This window comes from Mus caroli, chromosome 18 (assembly GCF_900094665.2).
Source record: "Mus caroli chromosome 18, CAROLI_EIJ_v1.1, whole genome shotgun sequence".
Taxonomy (NCBI): Eukaryota; Metazoa; Chordata; class Mammalia; order Rodentia; family Muridae; genus Mus; species Mus caroli.
The window spans coordinates 44,684,655-44,710,232 of NC_034587.1; the positions used below are offsets into that span (position 1 = coordinate 44,684,655).

The window sequence follows — 25,578 nt, forward strand, 5'->3', positions numbered from 1 at the left end:
GCTTTTCAAGTGAGTCTCAGCCAAACAGCTCACAGGCACCCTTATGTGTTTCTGTATTAAGCTAAAAGTTTAGTTAAAAGTGCAATAAATACATGCCAGACTTAATGGGCTCTTGAAAAATTTCTAAAGTGTAATGCCTTGATTGGCAGATTAAGTTTAGAAATTAATAAAAATAAGGAGTTGCATTTCTCTTGCTAGATGTCCTCATTAGGACATCAGGTGACATTGTCTTTAAACCCTGTGTCAATTCCTGACTCACCACTGTGATGCCCAGGGAAGACAGGGTGACCTGGAAGTCCAATTACTTCCTTAAGATCATCCAACTCTTGGATGATTACCCAAAATGCTTCATTGTGGAAGCGGATGCAGCAGATCAGCTTGTTCCTGGAAGGCTGTGGTGCTGATGAACAAGAACACTATGATGCACAAAGACATCTGGGGGTATCTGGAAAACAACCCATCTCTGGAGAAACTGCTGCCTCATATCCAGGGGAATGTGGGCTTTGTGTTCATCAAGGAGGACCTTACTGACATTAGGGACATGTTGCTGGCCAATAACGTGCCGGCTGCCATCTGTGACTGTGCCACTGCTGTGTATGAGGTCACTGTGGCAGCCCAGGACACTAATCTTGGACTTTAGAAGTCTTTCTTCTAGGCTTTAGGCACCACTGCTAAAATTTCCACAGGCACCATTGAAATTCTGAGTGATGTACAGCTGATAAAACCCAGAGACAAAGTAGGAGCCATACTGCTGAACACATTGAACATCTCTTCCTTTCCTTTGGGGTGATCATCAGACGGGTGTTTGACAATGGTAGCGTTTGCAATCCTGAAGTGCTTGACATCACAGAGTTGACTCTTCTGGTTCCTAGTGGTGAAGAGGTCAGCTCAGGAACTGTGGAAAATTCCACCAGACCCCTCCCCTCCTGGAAGAGAAAGGTCATGGAACATGTAGGCACCCCACCCCTCTGAAAGGGAGAGGCTTAATTATATTTCTCAGACCAAGGGGGAGAGTGGGGTGGGGAGGTGGGGTGGTGGTAGTGGTGGTGGGGACTGACCATCGGCCACCTGCAGGTGGGGGAGGCCCAGATGATGTAGGCACATTCCCTGACTGACCGTTGGCTATCTACAGACAAGGTAAGTCCTTGCCACCTCATTTCTTAAAGACCAGTCCATTTAAAAGTCACACTGTTCTGACAATCACACTGTGCCTAATGGCTGCTGCTCTGAAAACTGTATAAATACTCACTGAACGGGCTGCGTGGGTCGTTCTCTCTCTCCTTCATGTACAGGTCGACCCCAGCATGCTGGAACAATAAAATTCCTCTTGCTTTTGCATCGATTGACAGCTCCAAGTTGTTCACTAGGGTGGGGGGGTGGGGAGATAGGGGAGTAGGGAGGTGGGTTAGGAAGGATGGTCTCCCCGTAAATTAAGGCTTACCAGAGTATTACAGTGGTATGTCTGAAAGGGTTTCCAAGGTTTGTCTGCAGATTGGTTACCTCACTGTTACCTCAGGGTCACACACTATCATCAGTGGGTACAAGTGAGTCCTGGCTTTGTCTTTGGACAATCAGATGAAGATATGGGATTTGATCTCTTTGACTAAGCCCCTCAAAGCAACCAACTCAGTCAGGTTAGTCTGAGAAACCTGGAAATAAAGGCTTACTTCTTTTATAAAGGGAGGGGGAGGGTTTCCTTGTATGCAAACTCTATTCACTGGCCTTGCAATCCCCACCTGTCCCCCACCCCCAGATAAAGAGGTCATCCTAGTCTTAGGCTCCATCACTTGAACCAAGGCTTTGAGGCTGATGCCCAAGCTAGATTTGAACTGGGAGTCCTGTTTAACTCATTTAAGGTTCAACATAGTGGTCTGGAGTTTAAAGAGCTCTCCAAAGTAGTTCTTTGTACTTAACAAGCAAGACTGAGAAGTGCTCATTCCCAAGGACTTTCCAGAGACAAGCACCAAGCCTGGGTAGAGAAAGTTACAATCTGTATGTAGATACAGATGTTTCCTTTTCTGCATGTTCAGACTTCTAGTGACACTGACATATTCAGCCATCTTATTTTATCCATAAGATGTGCTTTATGGAGGAATGCCGAGTACTTCCTGCATGGACTTCACATGTGCATGTTTTATGTAAGTTTTTAATGAACTGAAAGCCTTCTGTTAGTAGAGAATGCCCAGTTAGAAGACCGCATACCCAGTCCATGATTCTCATAAATGAGGGAATTGAGGCTGGATCCAAATGCAGTGACCTGGTATTTCCCCCAAGATAGTGACTGGACTAGCCGGTACCCTGGCTTTCTCTTTGCCCTTCTGTCTCTCAGGTAAACTTTACAACAGTGCTATGAGATGTGTATGCGTGTCAGAATCATCTAGGGAGCTTGCCAGATCATACTTCTCATCTGTAGGTCTTAGGTAGGGCCAGTCATGGTATCAATGAGTTTTTTTTTCCCTGCCCATTTGTGATGTCAAGCCCTCTGGGTTGTAAATGCTGCCATTATGAAACACCTTTTGGAGTCATCACCACAAAGGAGAAGGGGAAGATGTTCAGATAAACAGTGACTTTTTAGTGCTTACATGAATACTGTAAGGCTATAAGACAGCATACCTCACCACTTTTCATTCACTTGCACCCTCTAACATGGGCACTCCCATTAGGAATGTAAACCTTTCTGTCCACCGTAGTTAGTGACAGTCTCCCCCACTCTTCCCTCACCATCCCATCTACTTCTTTTCTTTCTCTCAACTTTCATCTTGAATTATTCTCCTCCTACTCACACAGTTTCATGTATATATTTGCTCTCTTACAACTGTACTATAAACATCTTTATAGGGAATTGTATCCTAAATTTTTATAATTGTGACTGTGACTATGTGTAAATTATTAACCAATATGTGTAGGTTGAGTACACCTTCCCTATCAGTTTGACTGACACATGTCAAGGGAGCATATTTGAGTTTCTTATTTGTGAATATGTTAAAAAAAAAGAAATAGCTGTCATTATTACTGTTTTACCAGCAAGGCTTCCTTTTTTTTTTTTGCTGGGTTTTTGCAGAATGATCATTTTTAGTTTATTATTTATTTATTTTTTTAGACTTTCTGAAACTCCACTTGCTTTCTTTAGCCAGGGCTGGCTCTAGCCAGTTGTTGCTTAGCAATAGTAATGACATGTTGAGACTCATCTGATGGACTATGAATACCCGGAGCAGTGCTGGCCAAGGGCAGCTGGTTGGTTAATTGTGGCCTCCAGTCATCACCAGGAGATCAGTGGCTGTAGGGAAAGAGAAGGCTGAGGTTGCTGCAAAATGCATTGCAAATTTCATTTGTGCTGCAAATGCACATTTCAGACATTGAGTAGGAATAAAACCTGAAGATGGAGACCAATTCTGTAGCTTTGAAACATCAGGTAGCTACCTGGCTTAAAATAACATATTCTTTCTGAGAACCTCACAGGTTATTTACAGCGTGTATGGCTCCTGCTTTCCACAATTCTCCATGGATGATGGATGGTGATGGCCACGGTACTGACGACGGCAGAAGGGCCACCTGAGGAATGGCCACTTGTAAAATGTCACTTTTAAATACAGCCATTTGTGAATGATTGCAGTTTATATTTGTTGCCCGCTTTTTATTGTAACTCGGAGTGAACTGATTATGTTCATATGCCTGGGGCCTTTTGGGTCAAGTTGAAGTCCACGGTGGATCACAAGTGCTGCGTTATAAAGTCCCTCCAAATAGGATTTCTATTGGAAACCTCCAACTGTTTGCTTGCATTTATGGATGCTAATGCTGCTGGAGGGAGACTCAGCCTCTCTTCTGTTTTTAGCCCCAGAGCTTTGTGGTCATGTTGCAATTAGTGTTGCTGTGATAGACCCATGCAGAGTGCTATCCTTACTGATGGCTGTCTTTGTTGTTAGACTGGCATTGTTGTTACTCTTTCCTAGGACACCAGGGTCTTAAGCCTCCTCAGCATAGGACAGAACAGTACAAAGCACTCGAAAGCAATGAAAAACATGAGCATAATCCCAACAGAAGAAGAACCTGGGCTGGCAAATAGGCATTCCACCTCCACTGTCGTCAAGGAGGCACGTGGTGTACGTATGTTGCTGTGAGTTAAAAATTCATTTCAGTAGGCTCAAATGGTTGGAAAGACCATGACTGGAGGCAGTCTATTTAGTAAAACTTGGTGCTTGGATGTTTAAATAAATCAGCCTCTATGTAACTAACTTACACTTCCATTGACTTCACTAAAAGACTTTCTTTTCCTTCTGTGATTTTCAACCTTAATTTATTCTTAGTTCTAGAGATACAAATTATCAAATTAATGTCTTCCAAGAGTGTTCTCACTAGTAAGAATTTTTGGACTTTGGCCACGAGATATAGAGAAATGCTCCATCAATCTTGAGAAAGTCACTAGAGGAATTTGAGGTTTGGTTTTGGTCATAAGACCCACTGGTTACAGGTAGACACCCGTGGTTGCTGTGTTCAGACCCAATGTGTGCTGTTTGATATTTCACTGTCTTTTGGAACATCAACGGCCAAGAATGCTCGTTCATGAGACAAAGCAGAGTCAGGAGCAAGGGGAAAATGGGAAAAACTGCAATGAGAAATAGAAAAATAATGTCTGAACCATGTACCTGTAAGACCACACACCATACAACCAGGCCCACATATCTTACAATGTGACCCTGATGATGTTCAAGACCCACAATGGCTGCCCCATGCCTATCTAGCGGAATCTTAAGACTACCTTCATGGCTTCAAAGACTTGCCCCAGCTGTCATTTTCAGCCTAAAATATTTCCCCGATCTTTGTACTGCTTTTAGTTTCCGTGTGTCTACTGCTACACCGGTCTCTCACAGCTCCGTGGTAAGCCCTTTGTTGTTAGGGATCAGTTTTGCCCACATCTATATAATTGACAGCATTGATCTCTGCCCTCTTCCCTCTTGAGAGAAATCACTAATGCTTCTCTTTCGCCCTGGAGCCAGTTTTTAATATTGCTGAGTTGCATGGTGGTAGTCTACAGCGGTCGGAGGTGAAAGTCAAACTGCGCTAGCTAGGCAGGTAATGTCCCAGAAGTGAGCCCCAACTGAGCTGCTGTCTCTGAATCACAGGCTTTGCCTATCGCTTTGTGTTGAGCTGGACTTTGTCCCTAGGATTTGGTCATGTTTTCTTTCCTGAGCAGCATAGAGGTCACAGAGAGGCCCAAACCACCCTGTTCCTCCTTATATCAACCTGTGCTTACCCACCAGCTCACCCCTCACCTCCATTAAACTGTCTAAACTTGTTTTGACCTTATCATCACCTCTAAGCCTGCCTAGGCTGGACAGCAGGCCGCACTTGGCTTTGCTTGCTTTCTGATTGAATTCCGATCCTAGATAAGTTTCTCTGAATATTGCCTAGTTCTCACTTGAAGACTTCTCACATTTGCTGTTTATCTGATTCATTCATGGATTTCTGCACTTGTGTGATGTTTAGCAGAAGGCCAAACTGTTCACTTCTGACAGTAAGGGATTTGAGCATAATCTGAGAAAATCTGCTAGAGTACTTTGTTGGACATCTTGAGAGGAAAAGCAATTGTTGGTCACCCTTTGGATGCTAAATATAGGTAAAGGGACTTAAGACAATGAACTTAGAAAAACGGACATAAATTTAGTATATGCTTTAGTCTTGCAGATAAATGAATTATTTTTGCTTCATGTTTCCAAGCAAAGAGCAGTATTGTGGAAAATGTGTTGAGTATTTTATCTATTTATTCATTCATTTAACAGATGACTAAGCAGCCACTACTTTCTATAAATTGTTTAAGGAGTTGAAGGGTGCAGAGTACAAAAAACAAGATAAAAAGCCCCTTTCATGAGGAACAATTCCCCCATTTTTCTCTAGAGGGAAAGCCAGTATTCAGGTGCACTGCATCATGTAGACTGGGAGAAGTGCTTGGCTGACAACTTGGGTGGTCAGGGAGTGGAAGGCCACTGGACATGGGGCTATAGAAGAATGATGTGAAGAGATGACATTGGTGCTGAGACTTGAATGACAAGCAAGAGCCTTGTGTCAGAGACTGAACTGGAGAGCATTGTGGGTAGAGAGAACAACTAGACTGGAAATATGAAGGTGAGTATTCACAGCAGTGGTAGACGGTGACAGTAAATTAGTGCCTAGCAAGAGATAAATGAATTGCCCAATCACAGGCCATCTAAACTATGGAGTACTATTTAACCTTTAAAAGCAGCAAGGACTCATACATGCTACAACATGAAGGGGTTTCAAAAATAATCGGTTATGTGGAAGAGTCTGGACACAAAGGGTTGTGCTTTATATAATTCTATTTAAGGGAGATATCTAAAAGAGAGAAGTCTATAGACTCCAAAATGGCTGCAGTCGCTTTGGGATGGAGAGAGATTGCTTAATTGGCTTTTTTCCCTAGGGTGGGATGAAATAAATATTTTGGAATTAGATTGTGGTGATTGTTGTAAAACCCTGTGAATGTGTCAATGTCACTGAATCATGTCTTCGAAATAGTTCCTTGTGCATTATACAAATACTACCTAGATTGACAAAAGTGCTAACATGAGTTAAAGTTGTTGTGCTTGTCTAGAAGGGTGGAGGTGGGTAACACTTTTTATACAGTTTGAGGGTAGACTTTGGTAACAGCATGAGTTGGTTTAAGCCCATTGATGGCCGGCACTGACCTTTCTCAGCATTTGTGGCCCCAGGTGAGGTGAGGTCTTAGTCACCAGAAGAGGGAACTGAAACATTTTTGGTTGTTATCTGCACCTGCCTTGCTGTCGGGGCTTCCTCCTCATAAAGCTTATTTTGCTGGGTCATTCCAGGAAGGGAGTGTTTGTCACAACCTTCTAGCGGAAGGTCCCCAGGGTGCAATCTTGGCAAGGTCTTTCACTGGTCATCTTATGTTCTCTAAGGTCACACAGGTACATGTGTGGGAAGTTCAGGCAATGAGAGTTTTCTGAGCCTTTCAGTGAGGCAATGCACGGGAAGACTTCTCTTTATCTCTCCTCAGAGACAATGGTTGTGGGCCTAGGAACTGGGGCAAGAGAGTTTGCTGCACCCTGCTGGCAGCCATGGTGTCTGCTTCTTGCCCTGTCAAAAACAGCTGGTGTCTCCTTGGTGGGCAACTGCACAATTTAGTGAGAATTTCTCTTTTTATTGTCCTGGCCTTCCTTTAGCTTTTTTTTTTATTTTTTATTTTTACATTTCTTCTTGTTCCGGGGGAGGGGACATAAGAGAACGCTCATTTTCCATGAGTTTGGAGGTCAGATCTCTTTTCTATTGATCCTCCTGTGTTGACTGATTTCTTGATGAATTTCCTTGGTGAACTTCTGAAAATTCTCATGGATTTCTTCTTCCGTGTTTGCAGGGAGCTCCTTATTTCTCCATTGCTGGGATAGAAGTCACATGGTTGCCCTGTCTTGCCTCTCTTGGAAGAGCCTGTCTCTCTGGATCCTACCCTTGGATGTTCAGCAGGTTCATCTCCATGGCAGTTTCAATTTTGTAGGGTTCCCCCCCCTTCTGTTGTTAGGTGGGGGAATGACACAGCTTTCTATAGTCTCCATGAAAAAGGAGCTCTGGAATCCTGGTGTACTCTTTAAATTTTTATATTACTTTTTAACTGATCGTAAAAGTTACATATATCTATGGGGTACTATGTGATGTTCTGGAGCGTGTATTCATCTTGTAATGTTTAAACGAGGCTTAATAAATCAGTTTGAATAGACATTTAAATGCTTAAATGTCTCCTCAGTCATTTGTCATTTCTTTTCGGTGCAATCATTCAATACAGTTTTCTCTAGTGTTTTGTAATACACAGAAATTACAAAGACAAAAGTTGCCCTACTGTGTAAGAGCACATCAGACTGCTTATTTCTGTGACTCAGTACCCATTGACTAAGTTTTCTGAGTGTCTCCTAATACTCTATTCTTCATAGCTTCTAGAATTCACTCTACCTTTTTCTTTATTTTTAATTGTATTTATGTGTGAATGTAGATTTGAGTGTCAGTGACTATGGAGACCAGACATGTCAGATCCCTTGGAGCTGAAGTTACAGATGGCTGTGAGCCACCTGATGTGGGTTCTGGTAATCAAACTTGGGTCCTCTGGAAGAGGACTCTTAACCACTGAGCCATCTCTCCAGCTCCTAGAGAAGTTTTTTCTTTTTGTTTTATGTATGAGTGGTCTCTGCATGTACACCTGCATTCCAGAAGAGGGCATCAGGGCACATTATAGATGGCTGTAAGCCACCATGTTATTGTTGGCAATTGAACTCAGGACCTCTGGAAGAGAAGCTGGTGCCATTTCTTCACCCGCCCCCCTTTTTAATAAAGTTTATTTTTTCCATTAATTAATTTATTCATTTTAACATCCCGATCATTGCCTCCATCAGTCACCCCTCACACAATCTATCTCCCCACCACCATCACCTTCTCTGAGAGGGTAGGAGCCTACTGGGTGTTCCCACCCTACCCGGGCATATCAAGTTTCTGAAGGGCTAGGGATATCCTCTCCCACTAAGACCACTCAAAGCAGCCCAGATAGGGGAGTGGATTTCACAGACAGGCATCAGCTTTAGGGACAGCCCCTGCTCCCGTTGTTGGGGAACCCACATGGATACTGAGCTGTACATCTTCTACATATGTCCAGCCCATATCTGCTCTTTGGTAGGTGGCTCAGTCTCTGAGAGCTCCAAGGGTCCAGGCTAGTTGACTCTGTTGGTTTATTTATTTATTTATTTATTTATTTATTTATTTATACAGGGTTTCTCTGTATAGCTCTGGCTGTCCTGGAACTCACTATAGTCCAGGATGGCTTCAAATTCAGAAATCCGCCTGTCTCTGCCTCCCAAGTGCTGGGATTAAAGGCATGCACCACCATGCCCGGCTGAGTCTTGGTCTTTCTGTAGAGTTTCTATCCCCTTTGCAGCCCTCAATCCTTCCCCAAACTAAAAGTTCCTGAGCTCCATTCAATCTTAGGCTGTGGGTCTTTGCCTCTGTTTTAAGTAGTCTAGACTGGCTTCTAACTCTTGATCTACTCACTTCACGTACCAGGGTGCTGGGATTACAGGTGTGTGCTACCACATCTGGCTTTTACCTTTGGCTTCTCTGAGATCAAGGCTGAATTGATCACTTTGAAATTTTGAGTTCGCACATAGTCAGATCGATCATTTCTTTTCTTTTATACATTTTTCCTATGTGATAACATTTTTAGGAAAGAAAAAAGAAATCTACACCAAGGAGATAGCTGTATGATTTTATATTTTCATATTTATATCTTTCATCTCTCTGGAATTTGCTCAAGGGTAAGATTTAAAGTACAGCACTGTGGCCCCTGTGCGTCATTCCTGAGCCACAAGATGTTCTGCAGGGAACTTTTGCCATTTAATCTGAGTCTATTTTTACACACAAAGACCCCAAGATCTAAAAAGCCACCATTGTACATTTGCTATTAGAGAAAAATATAGAATAGATGCTGGCTTTGAGAAAGCAATTTGTTCTGAGGTTACGCTTTACATTGCTCACACGCTCTGATGTTTATGATGATTATGGTATGGAGTTTAAAAATGATTCCACTTGTTTATTTTGTGTGCAGTTGCATGAGTAACTCATACTGAGGTCAGAAGGACAGCTTGCGGGAGTGGGTTCTTTCTTTCCATTATGTGGGTTCTGGGGATCAAACTAATGTTGTCAGGCTTATCAGAAAGCTCTTTGACGTGGTCAACCCTCTCGCCAACCCCTAACTTGAATGTTTAAAGATGTACTTTACTGTCTGATAAAAGTAATATTATTATTATTGTAAATGTTACAATTCTTTTTCCCTTAAACTCCAATGCCCCAGTGCTCCCAGTGCTATATTGTACTGGCAATAATAGCTGTGCTTCATTTCTTTCTTTTTTTTTTTTTTAATTGGTAAATACAGCACATTTCCAGCAGAGTGAATGGTATCAACTTTATTTATTTTTCTATTTAGATTACTTTATTAGGTTTTTATTTGATATTTTCTTTATTTACATTTCATATCCCATTTTCTGTTTTCTCTCCTCCCAGAAACACCCTATCACATCCTCCCTCCCCCTGCTTCTATGAGGGTGTTCCTCCACCCACACACCCAGTCCCACCTTGAACCCCTTGATTCCCCTACACTGGGGCAACTATAGAGCCTTCATAGGACCAAGGACCTCTCCTCCCATCCTCTGCTACATATGCAGCTGGAGCCATGTGTACTCATGTGTACTCATTTGTTGTTGGCTTAGTCCCTGGGAGTTCTGGAGGGGGTCTGGTTGGTTGATATTGTTGTTCTTCCTATGGTGTTGCAAACCCCTTCAACTCTTTCAGTCCTTTAACTCCTCTACTGGGGACCCCATGCTCAGTCCAATGGTTGGCTGTGAGCATCTGCTTCTGTATTTGTAAGTGTCTGGCAGGGCCTTTCAGGAGACAGCTATATCAGGCTCCTTTCAGCAAGTACTTCTTGGCATCCACAATAGTGTCTGGGTTTGGTAACTGTATATGGGATGAATCCCCAGGTGGGACAGTGTCTGGGTGGCCTTTCCTTCAGTTTCTGCTCTACACTTCATCTCCATATTTGCTCCTGTGAGTATTTTGTTCTCCTTCTAAGAAGATCCTAAGCATCCACACTTTGGTCTTCTTTCTTATTGAGCTTCATGTGGTCTGTGAATTTTATCCTGGTTATTTGGACCTTCTGGGCTAACATCCACTTATCAGTGAGTGCATACCATGTGTGTTCTTTTGTGATTGGTTTACCTCATTCAGGGTGATATTTTCTAGTTCTATTCATTTGCCTAAGAATTTCATGAATTCATCATTTTTAATAGATGAGTAGTATTCCACTGTGTAAATGTACCACATTTTCTGTATCCATTCCTCTGTTGAGGGACATCTGGGTTCTTTCCAGCTTCTTGCTATTATAAATAAGGCTGCTATGAATATGGTGGAGCATGTGTCCTTATTACATGTTGGAACATCTTCTGGATATATGCCCAGGAGAGGTATTGCAGGATCCTCCGGTAGTACTATGTCCAATTTTCTGAGGAACCGCCAGACTGATTTCCAGAGTACCAGTTTGCCATCCCACCAACAATGGAGGAGTGTTCCTCTTTCACCACATCCTCACCAGCATCTGCTGTTACTTGAGTTTTTTATCTTAGTCATTGTGACTGGTGTGAGGTGGAATCTCAGGGTTGTTTTGATTTGCATTTCCCTGGTGGCTAAGGATGTTAAGCATTTCTTTAGGTGCTTCTCCACCCTTCGATATTCCTCAGTTGAGAATTCTTTGTTTAGTTCTGTATTCCATTGTTTAATAGTTTTGTTTGGTTCTCTGGAGACTAACTTTTTGAGTTTTTTATATATATGGATATTAGCCCCCTATCGGATTTAGGATTGGTAAAGATCTTTTCCCTTTTTGTCTTATTGACAATGTCCTTTGCCTTACAGAAGCTTTGCAATTTTATGAGGTCCCATTTGTTAATTCTTGATCTTACAGCATTAATCATTGGTGTTCTGTTCAGGAATTTTCCACTTATGCCCATGTGTTCAAGGCTCTTTCCTAGTTTCTCCTCTGTAAGTTTCAGTTCATCTGATCTTATGTGGAGGTCCTTGATCCACTTGGACTTGAGCTTTGTACAAGAAGTTAACAATGGGTGCATTTGCATTTTTCTACATGCTGACCTCCAGTTGAACCAGCGCTATTTGTTAAAAATGCTGTCTTTTCGGCAGGAAATAATCAAACTCAGGGGCGAAATCAACCAAGTGGAAACAAGAAGAACTATTCAAAGAATCAACCAATCAAGGAGCTGGTTCTTTGAGAAAATCAACAAGATAGATAAACCCTTAGCCAGACTCACTAGAGGGCACAGGGAAAGCATCCTAATTAACAAAATCAGAAATGAAAAAGGAGACATAACAACAGATCCTGAAGACATCCAAAACACCATCAGATCCTTCTACCAAAGGCTATACTCAAGAAAACTGGAGAACCTGGATGAAATGGAGAAGTTCCTAGACAGATACCAGGTACCAAAGTTGAATCAAGATCAGGTTAATGATCTAAACAGCCCTATATCCCCCAAAGAAGTACTTATTGTTGAGAATAGTTTTAGCTATCCTGGGTTTTTTGTTATTCCAAATGAATTTTCAAATTCCTCTTTCTAACTCTATGAAAAATTGATTTGAGATTTTGGTGGGAATTGCATTGAATCTGTAGATTGCATTCGGCAAGATGCCCATTTTTACTATATTAATCCTGCCAATCCATGAGCATGGGAAATCTTTCCATCTTCTGAGATCTTCTTCGATTTCTTTTTTCAGAGACTTGAAGTTCTTGTCATATACATCTTTCACTTGCTTAGTTATAGTCACACCAAAGTCTGTAATATTATTTGTGGCTATTGTGAAGGGTGTCATTTTCCTAATTTCTTTCTCAGCCTGTTTATCTTTCAGGTAGAGGAAGGCTACTGATTTTATATCCAGTCACTTTGTTGAAGTTGTTTATCAGCTTTAGAAGTTCTCTGGTGGAATTTTTGGGGTAATTTAAGTATATGTTCATATCATCTGCAAATAGTAATAGTTTGACTCCTTACTTTCCAATTTGTATCCCTTTGACCTCCTTTAAAAAAATTAGACATTTTCTTTTTTTATGATAGTATACTTTTAAAAACATTTTTTATTAAATATTTTCTTTATTTACATTTCAAATGTTATCCACTTTCCTGGTTTCCCCCTCTGAAATCCTCCTCCTCCAAACTCCTTCCTCCTCCCCCTGCTCACTAACCCACCCACTCCTGCTTCCTGGCCCTGGAATTCCCCTACACTGTGGCATAGAGCCTTCACAGGACCAAGGGCCTCTCCTCCCATTGATGACTGACTAGGCCATTCTTTGCTATATATGCAGCTGGAGCCATGATTCCCACCATGTGTATTCTTTGGTTGGTGGTTTAGTCCCAGGGAGCTCTGTGGGTACTGGTTAGTTCATATTGTTGTTCCTCCTATGGGGCCACAAACCCCTTCAGCTCCTTGGATCCTTTCTCTAGCTCCTTCATTGGGGACCCAGTGCTCAGTCCAATGGATGCTGTGAGCATCCACTTCTGTATTTGTCAGACACTGGCAGAGCCTCTCAGGAGACAGCTATCTCAGGCTCCTGTCAGCAAGCTCTTGTTGGCATTCACAATAGTGTCTGAGTTTGGTGATTTTATATGGGGTGGATCCCCAGGTGGGGCAATCTCTGGATGTTTGACCTTCTTTTGTTCTCTAATTGCCTTAGCTAGAACTTCAAGTACTATGTTGAATAGATAGGGAGAGTGTGGGCAGCCTTGTCTAGTCCCTGATTTTAGTGGGATTGCCTCAAGTTTCTCTCCATTTAGTTTGATGTTGGCTTCTGGTTTGCTGTATATTGCTTTTACTACATTTAGGTATGGGCCTTGACTTACTGATCTTTCTAAGACTTTTACCATGAAGGTATGCTGAATTTTGTCAAATGCTTGTTCAGCATCTAATGCAATGATCATGTGTTTTTTGTTTGTTTGTTTGTTTGTTTGAGTTTGTTTATATGGTGCATTACATTGATGGATTTCTGTAGATTGAACCATCCCTGCATCCCTGGGATGGACCCTACTTATCGTGATGGATGATCATTTTGATGTGTTCTTAGATTCAGTTGGCAAGAATTTTATCGTGTATTTTTGCATCAGTGTTCTATAAGGACGATTGGTCTGAAGTTCTCTTTATTTGATCTTTGTGTGGTTTAGGTTTAAGAGTAATTGTGGCTTCAAAGAATGAGTTGGGTAGTGTACTTTCTGTTTCTATTTTGTGGAATAGTTTGAAGAGAATTGGTATTAAGTCTTCTTTAAATGTCTGATAGAATTCACCAATAAACCCTTCTGGTCCTGGGCTTTTTTTGTTTGGGAGACTATTAATGACTGCTTATATTTCTTTAGGAGCTATGGGACTGTTTAGATGTTTTTATCTGATCCTGTTTTAACTTTAGCACTTTGTATCTGTCTAGAAAATTGTCCATTGCATCCAGATTTTCCAATTTAGTTGAGTATAAATTTAGTAGTAGGATCTGATGACATTTTTTGAATTTTCATGGTTTCCATTTGTCATGCCTCTCTTTTCATTTCGATACTGTCTCTTTGCCCTCTGGTTAGTCTGGCTAAGGGTTTATCTATCTTGTTGATTTTCTCAAAGAACCAGCTCCTGGTTTGGTTGATTCTTTGTATAGTTCTTTTTGTTTCTATTTGGTTGATTTTAGCCCTGAGTTTAATTTATTTCCTACTGTCTACTATCCCTGGGTGTATTTGCTTCCCTTTATACTAGAGCTTTCAGGTGTGCTGTCAAGCTGCTAGTGTAAGCGCTCTTCAGTTTCTTTTTGGAGGCACTTAGTGCTATGAGTTTTCCTCTTAGGACTGCTTTCATTGTGTCCCACAAGTTTGGCATGTGGCTTCATTTTTATTAAATTCTAAAAAGTCTTTAATTTCTTTCTTTATTTCTTCCTTGACCAAGTTATCATTAAGTAGAGAGTTGTTCAGTTTCCCTGTGTATGTGTGTTTTCCATTGTTTTTGTTGGAATTTAAGACCAGCCTTAGTCTGTGGTGATCTGATAGGGTGCATGTGATTATTTTATTCTTCTTATATCTGTTGAGGTCTGATTTGTGAGCAATTATATGGTTAATTTTGGAGAAGGTATCCTGAGGTGCTAAGAAGAAAGTTTATTCTTTTGATTTAGGATGAAATGTTTATAAATATCTCTTAGATCTATTTGGCTCATAACTTCTCTTAGTGTCACTGTATCTCTGTTTTGTTTCTGTTTCCATGATATGTCCTTTGCTGAGAGTGGGGTGTTAAAGTCTCCCACTATAATTATGTGAGTTACGATGTGTGCTTTGAGTTTTAGTAAAGCATCTTTAATGAATGTGGGTGCCCTTGCATTTGGAGCATAGATGTTCAGAATTGAGACTTCATCTTGTTAGATTTTTCCTTTGAGCAGTATGAAGTGTCCTTCCTCATCCTTTTACATAACTTTTGGTTATCTGATATTAGGATGGCTACTCCAGCTTTTTTCTTGGGACCATTTTCTTGGAAAATTGTTTCAAGGTCTCATATCTGTAGGAGTCAGAGGGAACCCCGAGTGAGCAAGTCCTGAATAAACAGGGATTGTTGAAATGGGCATAGACAGCCGATGCATGAGACATTGGACAAGCTGGCTCCCCATATAGGATAGGCTCAAGCGAGGTAGCCATACTCCTCAGGAGTATGAGTATGGGTGCTTATAAATGATTGATCAGTGTGTGCAAAGACTAGAAACTGCAGCTTTCTTCTCACAGGTATTTATTGACTGAGACTTCTCCCTAGAGAGACCTCTTACCTAGGCTAGCTAACTCCTTCCTCAATGGTGTACTCAATAAACACACTGAAGTTTTGAGTCACAATGGTTAGAAAACTCCCATCTGATCCTGACCTCATAGAATGTATATCTGTACATACTTTGCTCCCTGGTCACCCCTACCCAGGGTTCCAGGACCCAAGCCATGCTGGTCACAGCATGTATATCATAGTGGACATCTACTCCCATACCCTCATATTTACATGCATACAGACATTGAAAGTTAAGATCTGCATTTGAATAGAAGGGCAATTTTCTCTTTTTGATGGGGTCACCTCATTTCCGACACTGCTTCCTTTTCCTGGCAGATTTCATTTTTCTCCCCAGCTGAGTACAACTCCATTGTGTTCACACGCCAAGGTTTCATTACTCATTCTTTTCCTGATGGTCCATTCAGCTCGTTCCATTTCCTTGGTATTGTGAAGAATGCAGCAGTAAACATGCTAATTTGACAGGCTTAATTTCAGAATTATTTTTGCATCTTTAAGTCAATTAAAAAGTCATACTCTGCTTTTGATGTTCTGAAACTAATTACTATAGAATTCATGGTTCAAAAATATTAAAGCCTTGATAGTCATTTTTTTTTTTTTTAAGCAGCAACCAGGTGTCGTGGTGAATGCCTTTAATTCTAGCAATCCGGAAGGTAAAGGCAGGTCTATCCCTTGATGTTAAGTCTTCCTATTCTGGTCTACAGAGCTAGTTCCGGGATAGTCAGAGCTACATAGGGAACCTTGTCTTTGGAAACCAAAACCAAAACCAGCATTTCAACCTCTTGGTACCTGACTTATTCAGATATTATAATTATGTTGGGGTTAAACATTATAACTTATACTTCTTAGCATATTATTATAACTCTGGTTCTAATTACATTTTCTTTCTTAGTTTCTTCCCTTCCCTGATAATTTTTTCCAAAATTTGTTGTCTTCAGGGGGCACATTTAAGTATCCAGTCCTGAGGTCTATCCTCAGTCCTTGTGTCAGAGATTCACTGACAGAATAACTCAGCTTCTGTGGAAGTTGGGGTAACAGTTCAGGCCTTAGAGAATTGCTGTGAGATCTGTATAAAACAGTAAATGTGAATAGCTTTGCACAGTGTTATTCAGACCTTGTCTTAGTCAGGGTTTCTATTCCTGCACAGAACATCAGAACCAAGAGGCAAGTTGGGGAGGAAAGGGTTTATTCAGCTTACACTTCCACATTGCTGTTCATCACCAAAGAAAGTCAGGACAGGAACTCACACAGGGCAGGAACTTGGAGGCAGGAACTGATGCAGAAGCCATGGAGGGATGCTGCTTACTGGATTGCTTCCCCTGGCTTGCTCAGCTTGCTTGTTTATAGAGCCCAGGACTACCAGCCCAGGGATGGTACCACCCACAATGAGCCCTCCCACTCTTGATCACCAATTGAGAAAATGCCTTATAGCTGAATCTCATGGAGTCATTTCATCAAGGGAGGCTCCTTTCCCTTTGATAACTCCAGCTTGTGTCAAATTGACACACATTACAGACATAAACACCCTGGGAGAGCTGTTCCTCTAGTTCTTTGTTTAAGCTTCTCACTGTGCCTGTCTTCTCTAGATTAGTTTAAAAAAAATAATATTAAGAGGCTTGAGTTTTCTGATAAGGCTGGGTTTTTTTTGTTCCCCCCACCCCCTGCCACGGTGTATTGGTATATATCCTAGTTTTTTTTATCAAGTTGATATTGCCTAGAGTCACCTGAAAAGGGAGTCTCAATCGAGGGTTGCACAGATAAGATTGTCTATGGGCATGTCTGTGGAGGATTGTCCAGCCCATCATGGGTGCCACCATCCCCTAGGCTGGCAGTCCTGGGATGTGTGAGGAAAGTAGTGTGAGCATGAGATCCAGCAAGCAGTGTTCATGCACAGTTTATGTTTTCATGGTCCTGCTTGAATTTCTGTGCTGACTTCCCTCTGGGACGGACTGTGGTCAGTAGGACATATGTGAACACCCAGGAACACCCAGAACACAGTGTCAGGTGCAAAACAAACCAAAGCAGCCTCACGTTATCAGAAAACTCAAGCCAAATAAACCCTTTCCTCCCTGGGTGCTTTGGCTTGAGGTGTTTCATCACAGCAACAGAAAGAAAACTAAGATAGTTAATTTATGTTCAATAAATTTATCTTTTTTTATCTTCTTGGTTCATTAGTTACTTATTACAGTGGTTTTGGAAAATTTGCTTTTGTGTCTTAGTTTTTAATTTATTTGCTAATTTTATTGAAGTATAACTCCCGTTTCTCTTTGTGGGGATATGTTGAAGTTTTCTTTTGTCATATCTCAAAATTAGCGGAAAGGATATTTTTCTGAATGGTACCAACGATCCCATATACCAATAGTAAAAGACAACCAGTGATGGCATTTCACCCCAAGGCTGAGAACAGAATGTGAATTCTGAAAGCTGCAAGAATGAGTCTGGCTGGAGCAGCATACAAAAAAGTTCCTTTTAGAAAAGTTCTCAAGGATTAGCAAGATGGCTCAGGTTGCTACAGACACTTTTCATATAAGCCAGACACCCGAGCTTTGTCTCTCAGGTGCATGTAAAGGTGGAAGGAGAGAATTGACCCTACAAAAGACAAAATGGTCCTCTGACTCTACATGCACACTCTGACACATGAAAAGCCACACTCACACTAATAAATCAAGTTTAAAAAGAAAGGAAAAGGTTGCATAGAAGAGATATGAAATAGAAAAAGCATGTTTTAATAAATGGAATAGAATGGAAAAGGACAGAGCAATATTAGTTAATTTTCACGAGAATGTGGTAGTTTTCCCTCCTGTATAAATGGTATTTCTTTCTAAGTTCAGGAAAAATTTCTTCTATTACATCTATTGATGTAGTTTTATTTTATTTATTGTCTTTTCTAGGGACTCAAATTATCCATATACCTAACTTTGGTACCTGTAAACTCCTTGATTTTTTTTTTTAATTTTAGGAAATTTGTTTTTTTCTAGTTCTGATTTTATTTTTATATAGCATCTTTTTAGTGGCAGATTGCAAAATGAATTTTAATGTTTTTCTCTTGTCATTAACTCCCTAGTCAAGCATTCTTTATTTTTTTGCTTTCTTTTATGGTTGTGTAAGCACATATAACTGATGCTACTATTCTGCTCCTGTGAGCATGCTGGCTCCCTGAAGCTGTCTTTTCACAGCACCTTCCTCTGGATCATTGCAGTGTTAGTCTCTCTTCTTCCCTGCCCCATTTGAATGGTGATGGGTTTTGGCCATCTACGACTTTGCTATTTTTCAACACCTAGCATGATAGGATTAACCTGGTTCTGTTCTCTAGCCTCTTCTCAATTTAGTAAATAGACAACTGGAAGGCATTTCAGTCATACAGCTGGAGGGCTTGGCAGTCATACAACTGGAGGGCTTGGCAGTCAGATAACTGGAGGGCATGTCAGTCATACAGCTGTAGGGCATGTCAGTCATATAGCTAGAGGGCATGGCAATCAGCACAAGCTCTGATTTTCTACTTTCACATGGAACTCTGTGTGCCCCAAGGTGAGACCTGGATGGCTTATTACATCTTACCCCAAAAGTGAGTTTGTCCAGCAGAGTATTGATGTAAGCCCCATGAGTATCAGTATCCTATTGCTTACGCCACTCATGACTGCTGAAGGCTCACAGGTTACTTCCTAGTCTATCTGTGTGACGTTGTTTCCTCCTGTTGATTATTACCTATGATCATGTGGTCATTGCCAAGATTGATTATTCCTGTTGTTATTAACATCATGTGATTAACTGGAGGTTATATGTACATACACGTGAGTGTATTTGAAAACATAAATCATTTCTTGGGGAGCATATATTTGAAGAGGTTACTTGCTAACAATGAACACCATCAAAAGTAAATATCAGCAAGGGAAAGACTGAAAAATACAAAGATTCATTAAAAATTGTATGCACATTATTTTGCAAGGATATAGAAGTTTTAATATTCTTTGAGGATCTAAAATTTAATGTTGTATATGCTAAATTACCCAAGATAGACAATAAGGTTGTGGCCTCATATCAACACATCTATAAATGATATTATTTTATGTTTGACTTAAAATACTTAGAATATACACATTCTTTTTCTGTTTACTATTTTAGTTGAGGAACAGACCAGATCTTGGGAATTAAATGAGACTGTGGAAGTAATAGTTTTTGTTTCTTATCTGAGACAATATCCCCCTTTGTGTGTATGTGCACATAACATATAAATATACAGACTTCTTGGAGACATTGTTTTTCTCAGGTCTGTTTTATTTTTTTTAAAGAAATATCATGACCCAGATTTCCTTTGGGTGGGGGGGATTGGGGAGAAATTTTGGAATTAAACTTCATGTGATATGCAAAACAAATGATCCCAAATGAAGTGGGAGGCAGCAAGGTTTCTGCCTTCATGCTGTAAACTCATTTGTCAAAATAATAGATGCCGTATCTACATGGATGACCTCTATGGCCTCTCGGTAACTCAGTTTGATTAGACAGCTAAGCCTCTTGGTAGAATCTAAGGAAGAGCTGCAATAAAATTGGGGACTGTAAGTCAGGAAGCCAAAAGCTGAGAATTAAGAATCTAAATTTATTATTCAATTAATTTCAAATGCACAGAGCCACAGAAGAAATCAGAATAATCTCCGGGTATCCTTTGTGCAATTATAATAAGCACTTTCCAAAGCTTTTGGATAAACTGCTAGATACTGGAGGCTACAATGCATTCAATAAGCATGGGAAGAGTTGCTTATGAGAGCTGATCATATCGTTTGATTTTGGGGGGTTTATTTTAGGAACAAGTCTTATAAATGTTTATTATTAAAAAAGGGAACAGATAAAGTCAGTCATATATGCTTTCAAACACTTATCTGTTCTCCTTACTCAGCCAACCTGAATTACATCTTCTCCTTGGCAAATGGCAGCTGAATTCATTGCTGAGAATACTCACATCTTTTACTCGTTAAAAAATGATGACAATGGGCCTGTTTTCAATTTGCCTCTGTTGGTTGCCATAGTTTCCTAGGATACAATGACCCCAGTTTCCATGGGCACACCACTGGCTAGGGCTGAAATGCTCTCTGTCGTGATACCAGGGTAAAACGAGGAGCATATCGGCTGCCTAGAACTGGGTTTCTGAAAGTTTTCAAAGGAAGCATTTGAGAAATAAAAGCAAGGCCCCTTCTTACCCAAACACAGCACAACTATGAAGAAATGGTAGCTAATAGTAGGCAAATGCACCTAACGATGACATTTATCAAGAAGACAAAGGAAGAGGGAAAGGAAGAACAGGAAGGGAGATAGGAGCTGTGAGAGAATTAATAAAAGATTAAATAATTTGGATATTGAGTTAAATAGAATTAAAAATTTTTAATTAGATGCCTTGATAGCAAATGTGCTGATTTTACCCTTTCATTTCCCGTTACTTCTAGTTTGGAGGAAAACCTGCCCTTTTCTAGTGTGTTTCGTGGTACCCAAAGAATTCGCCATTCGTAAGATGCACAGCCCCCTCCCTCCGCCTGCTCTGCTGCTCTCAGAGGCTACATGCCTTTCATTTGAGTTTCCTTCCAGCTCACCAGCCTGTTTTCTCCACATTCTGCATCTCAGTTTTTAAACTCTTGCCTTGGCATATGTTCCTGTTTCCCAGTTTAGAATGTGTGCTGTTTAGTCCTCCTTGCTGTGCTGTAGGAGATGATTCCCTGGGATAATGAGCTGGTTTGATGTTCTTATTGGGGCTGCTACCCACTCCTACACATGCTTGAGAGACACCTTGTTGATGCATTGCTTGCTTCCATTTACACTGCTTAACTTGTAGACGTACCTTGCCTTATACCATTGTAAGGTCATGAAGGAGGCTCTAGAAGGAAAGATGATAACAAAAAAAAGCACCAGCTGAGTGGCAGTGGCCCAGGCCTTTAATATCAACAGTTAGAAGGGAAAGGCAGGTAGAAAACTGTAAGTTCGAGGCCAGCTAGGTCTACAGAGTACACTCCAGGGCATCCAGAACTATGCACAGAGAAAACTTTTCTTGAACAACAACAACAACAACAACCAACAAACAATAAAACACCAGAATACATTCAACATAGCTTGTCTGTGGTATGGCCTTCTTGGGGAAATGTCCTGAAGAAGCAGACCAGCCAATGGGTTTTCCTCTGAGGTTATCGATGTGGGTGTTGACGCTATGCAGGTGCACAGAAGAGCATTATCTCATGGTAGTGAGCTGAGTGGCTTAGTCTGTGTTGTTTTCTCATTTGCTTCTCGATGTCTTCATGTTTTCAGAGCTCAAGGTATTTCTTTCTTGTGGGTATAGGTAGGGTACTTCTCTGATGAAGGTTTCAAAGCCAACTTTGGGGACAGGCCAGAAAAATTTCTCTAGGTTTAATGATCTATATCTTTACCAACCTCCATTACTAGACAGCTTCTTCTCATTTCTATAAAAGTTCAAAAGATTCATTTTTGCTTGAGATAGACCTGAAATTAATAAAGAAATTGTGTTAGTAATTTACAATCTGTTATTGCCATTTGTCATCTGCTGGGCTATAAGTCTGCAGCAGAGACCTGTGGCTGTCTTTAAGTCTGCCAGCATCCTCTTAAGTGCTTCTCACGAGGATGCTCAGAGTGGATAGGCAATCACAGAGGTACTATCTGAAACCTGTCTTATCAGACGTTTGCATTTCAAGAATAATAAATTGGCATGAGACTTTTTGCAAACTTGGGGAGTTGTTATGGTGATGGAGCTGTCCGGACTCCCAGCACATAAAAACACAGACACTGCTGTTTATCACAGTGTTAAAAGGCTTCAAAAACCAGTATGTCATATTTACATTTCCCCTTCCACACATCAAAGATACTGAGTGCAGGAAATATGTGTTTGTTATCACCTTAATCGATTAGTTAGTTGAATATTTTTTCACATTTAAAAAATATTTGACATGATGTCTTAGGGTTTTACTGCTGTGAACAGACACCATGACCAAGGTATCTCTTATAAGGACAACATTTAGTTGGAACTGGCTTACATGTTCAGAGGTTCAGTCCATTATCATCAAGGCAGGAGCATGGCAGCATCCAGGCAGGCATGGTGCAGGAGGAGCTGAGCGTTCTACATCTTCATCTGAAGGCTGCTAGCAGAATACTGACTTCGAGGCAGCTAGGATGAGGGTCTTAAAGCCCACATTCACAGTGACACTCCTACTCCAAAAGGACCATACCATCTAATAGTGCCTCTCCATAGGCCAGCACAAACCATTACACATGACAAATCAAATTAAATAATATAAATGAGCTAAGCAAGAAAAAAGGCAAAATCGTTCTGTTTCACTCTCATTGCCACTCTTAAAGAGCACACCTGCCATCAGTCAGTGATGTATTCCTATAGGATCTCTCTTCCTCTCTGTCTCTCTCACTGCCCCCCCCCCAGACATACATGGAATGTAAAAAAAAAAAAAGTTTTTAATAAGGTGGAGTACTTCTTGCCTTGTTCTTCACCCTGTTTCTTCACAGAGTGCAATAACCAGAATACTCCTATGTAAGTGCAGGCATGCTTCATTCCTTTTCATGTTTTCAAGATTCTATTTTGTGGCTGTATCATGTTTTAACCAATCTTTGTCCAAGAAGAAAGCAATCGTATTTTTCTGATTTTGTAATTGTAATGATATATGCTCTATGATATAATGATAAATGGTTCATCAAACACAACAATCCTGGGCGTCTTTGTGATTGTGCAGGTATCTTGAAATAATCCTACTTAAACAAACAAGTAAACAAAAACTGGGATCTTACTGCTACCAAACCAAAGAACTTGGACCTTGAAGTACAGCCCTTATTTATGGAACCTTTTGAAATCCGTAGGAAGTACAATGAAAAAGAAAATGCCCAGGTAGACTAGCTGGCCAGGGTCCCCCAAAGATCTTGGTTCTTTCCCTCCAGGGCTGCGGTTATAGATGTGTGCCACTATTCTGGCTTTTGGGGTCTTAATTCATGTCCACCCGCTATGCAGTGAGAACTTAACCCAGCACCACTGAGGTCCTCTTAATGGTAGCAAAATGAATAACCTGGCCATAGTTCATAGAATATGGATACCAAAGACTAGGCATCAAAGCTTTGGTTCAAGAATATCCTAGTCTTGTACTTGACTAAAGTACTGTAGGAAAGAGAGCAGATACTTAATGAGGCACCAAAGACTACAGTGCCCTGGGAGAAGTTGGAGGACTGAGTTGGGAGGCTCAGATACAGGCTGTCTGTTGGCAAGGTGTTCATTCACAGAATCCCTCCCCACAGACAGGAGATCCAGACACAGATTCGGGGAAGGATGAAATACCATTAGGATGCAGCCACTGTTTATTTCATTTAGCTTTTTAACCTTTTGTTATTTAATTCCTGTTTTAATTGTAGTGGAAAAAAAAAGAACCATAAAAGCAAAGTGAATTAGCATAAAAATATTCTGCATATGTCGGTCGTTTTGTATTACCTAAGAGTTAGTGAGAAAGAGCTAACGGGCGGCACTAATGACTGTTCTGCTGTCCGTGTCACATCGTGTTTAATGTTCTCTTTTGCAATGACCTTTTGTTTGATTGCTCCAGAAAATACGGTAATCAAGTCTACTTGAACACCCCCTAACATGGTATGAACAAATGATATGATATTTTGGGTGACTGCTGGGGTAATTACAAACATACATGGTGATAATATATGTAAGTCTCGTGTGAGGGAAATTATAGGTCAGTGCTGTTGCATGGCGCCATTTCTCTGGCGGTGAAAGAAATTGCTGTTAATTACCAGATTATCACCATCTTTAATTTTCATAATTCCAGGCTATCAAAATACTGTTTTGATACGCAAATTGTGTTTTTTCCCCCAACAAGATGGCAGCGTCGGATTCATCAGTCATAATCCTTGGGAGAGTTGGGGGGATGCATTTGACAAATTCATAGCCATGATAGGGTAAACAGGGATTATTCATGGGTCTTGGGAAGACGAGCCTTTCCTTTCCACTGGCCAGCATGCATATTTCATTCTCTGAGAGCTTCACTCCTGAATTCTTCTGCATAAATATTGCTCTTCTTATAAATGGTTCTGTCCCCTGGGGAGAAGTGAAATCAGGCAGTGAGAGCAGGTTTGGGCTATTGGAAAGCAAAAGTTCTTGTCTCACTGCAATCCACACAGACAGGATGTGCCTCTGAAGACTTCCTCACTGAATGCTTGGCAGTGAGAGTCAAACTTCCCTAGTTAGTGGGGGAGCGAGTCAGATTATATCCTGCTTAACCAGCCTTTGCAGGTACTCAGAAGGCTTTAATACTTTCTAGAGCCCTGGAATAGCCTGCTTCTTTATTGCAGGGCCACCGTTTGTTTACAGAAATGGAATATCGCGTTCATCATTTTAAGTGACAAGATAAAATAAATTATATATAAAATAATCAGCCACTTTAGCTGATTGCATGAGCCTTGGAAGGCAATTATTTTATATTTGAGGCATTTAAGTTCATGTCTTTTCATGTCTGAATATGATGATTGAAATGTTTTTTTTTTGTATCTATGGGAGAAGTCGCCATTTATTCAGTTCTCAGCAATAGAACTGGAATTGCTTTGTTCTTAATATTTTGCAAAAAGCAAAAAAGTGCTGGGTTTCTCTATAGACTGGATTTCTCTGGAGAAAAGAGCTAATGTTAGGTTAAGAAGCACACCACAACATATAAATGCAGCTAACTGTCTTTGCTGCTTACTAACTGAGATGGCATTTCAAGTCTTACTGAAGCTGTGTCAGTCCAACAGTAATGCTTGAAACTTGGAAACTTTCTTAAATTCATAAAGACAGCCCAGATGGATTATAAATGGGTTATTGATATTCATAGCGAATGTCTCATTAACAAGGAGACTGATGTGGTTCCTATCATGACTTCACTGTTTATCAACACTGTAAAAACAACAACAACAACAACAACAACAACAACAACAACAACAAAACCTGCATCATTTTATAGTCACTTAAAAGCAGAGAGAACTTTGTCCTGTCAAAGCTAGCCTGCCTCTCCTCCCCCACTCCGACTTGTTTAGTGATTTGTAAATTTGACATATGTTCTTATTTTATAGGAACCCACCACAGCTGCCCGGTGCTTTGGAGAAGATTTTCAAATACAGAAACCTGAACGCTCAAACCTCTCAGGATAA

The 25,578-nt window shown here is 40.7% G+C and overlaps 1 pseudogene; it reads left to right on the top strand.

Moving 5' to 3' along the window:
• Positions 1 to 266: 266 nt before the first annotated feature.
• On the top strand, positions 267 to 25,578 carry LOC110284532 (annotated as a pseudogene).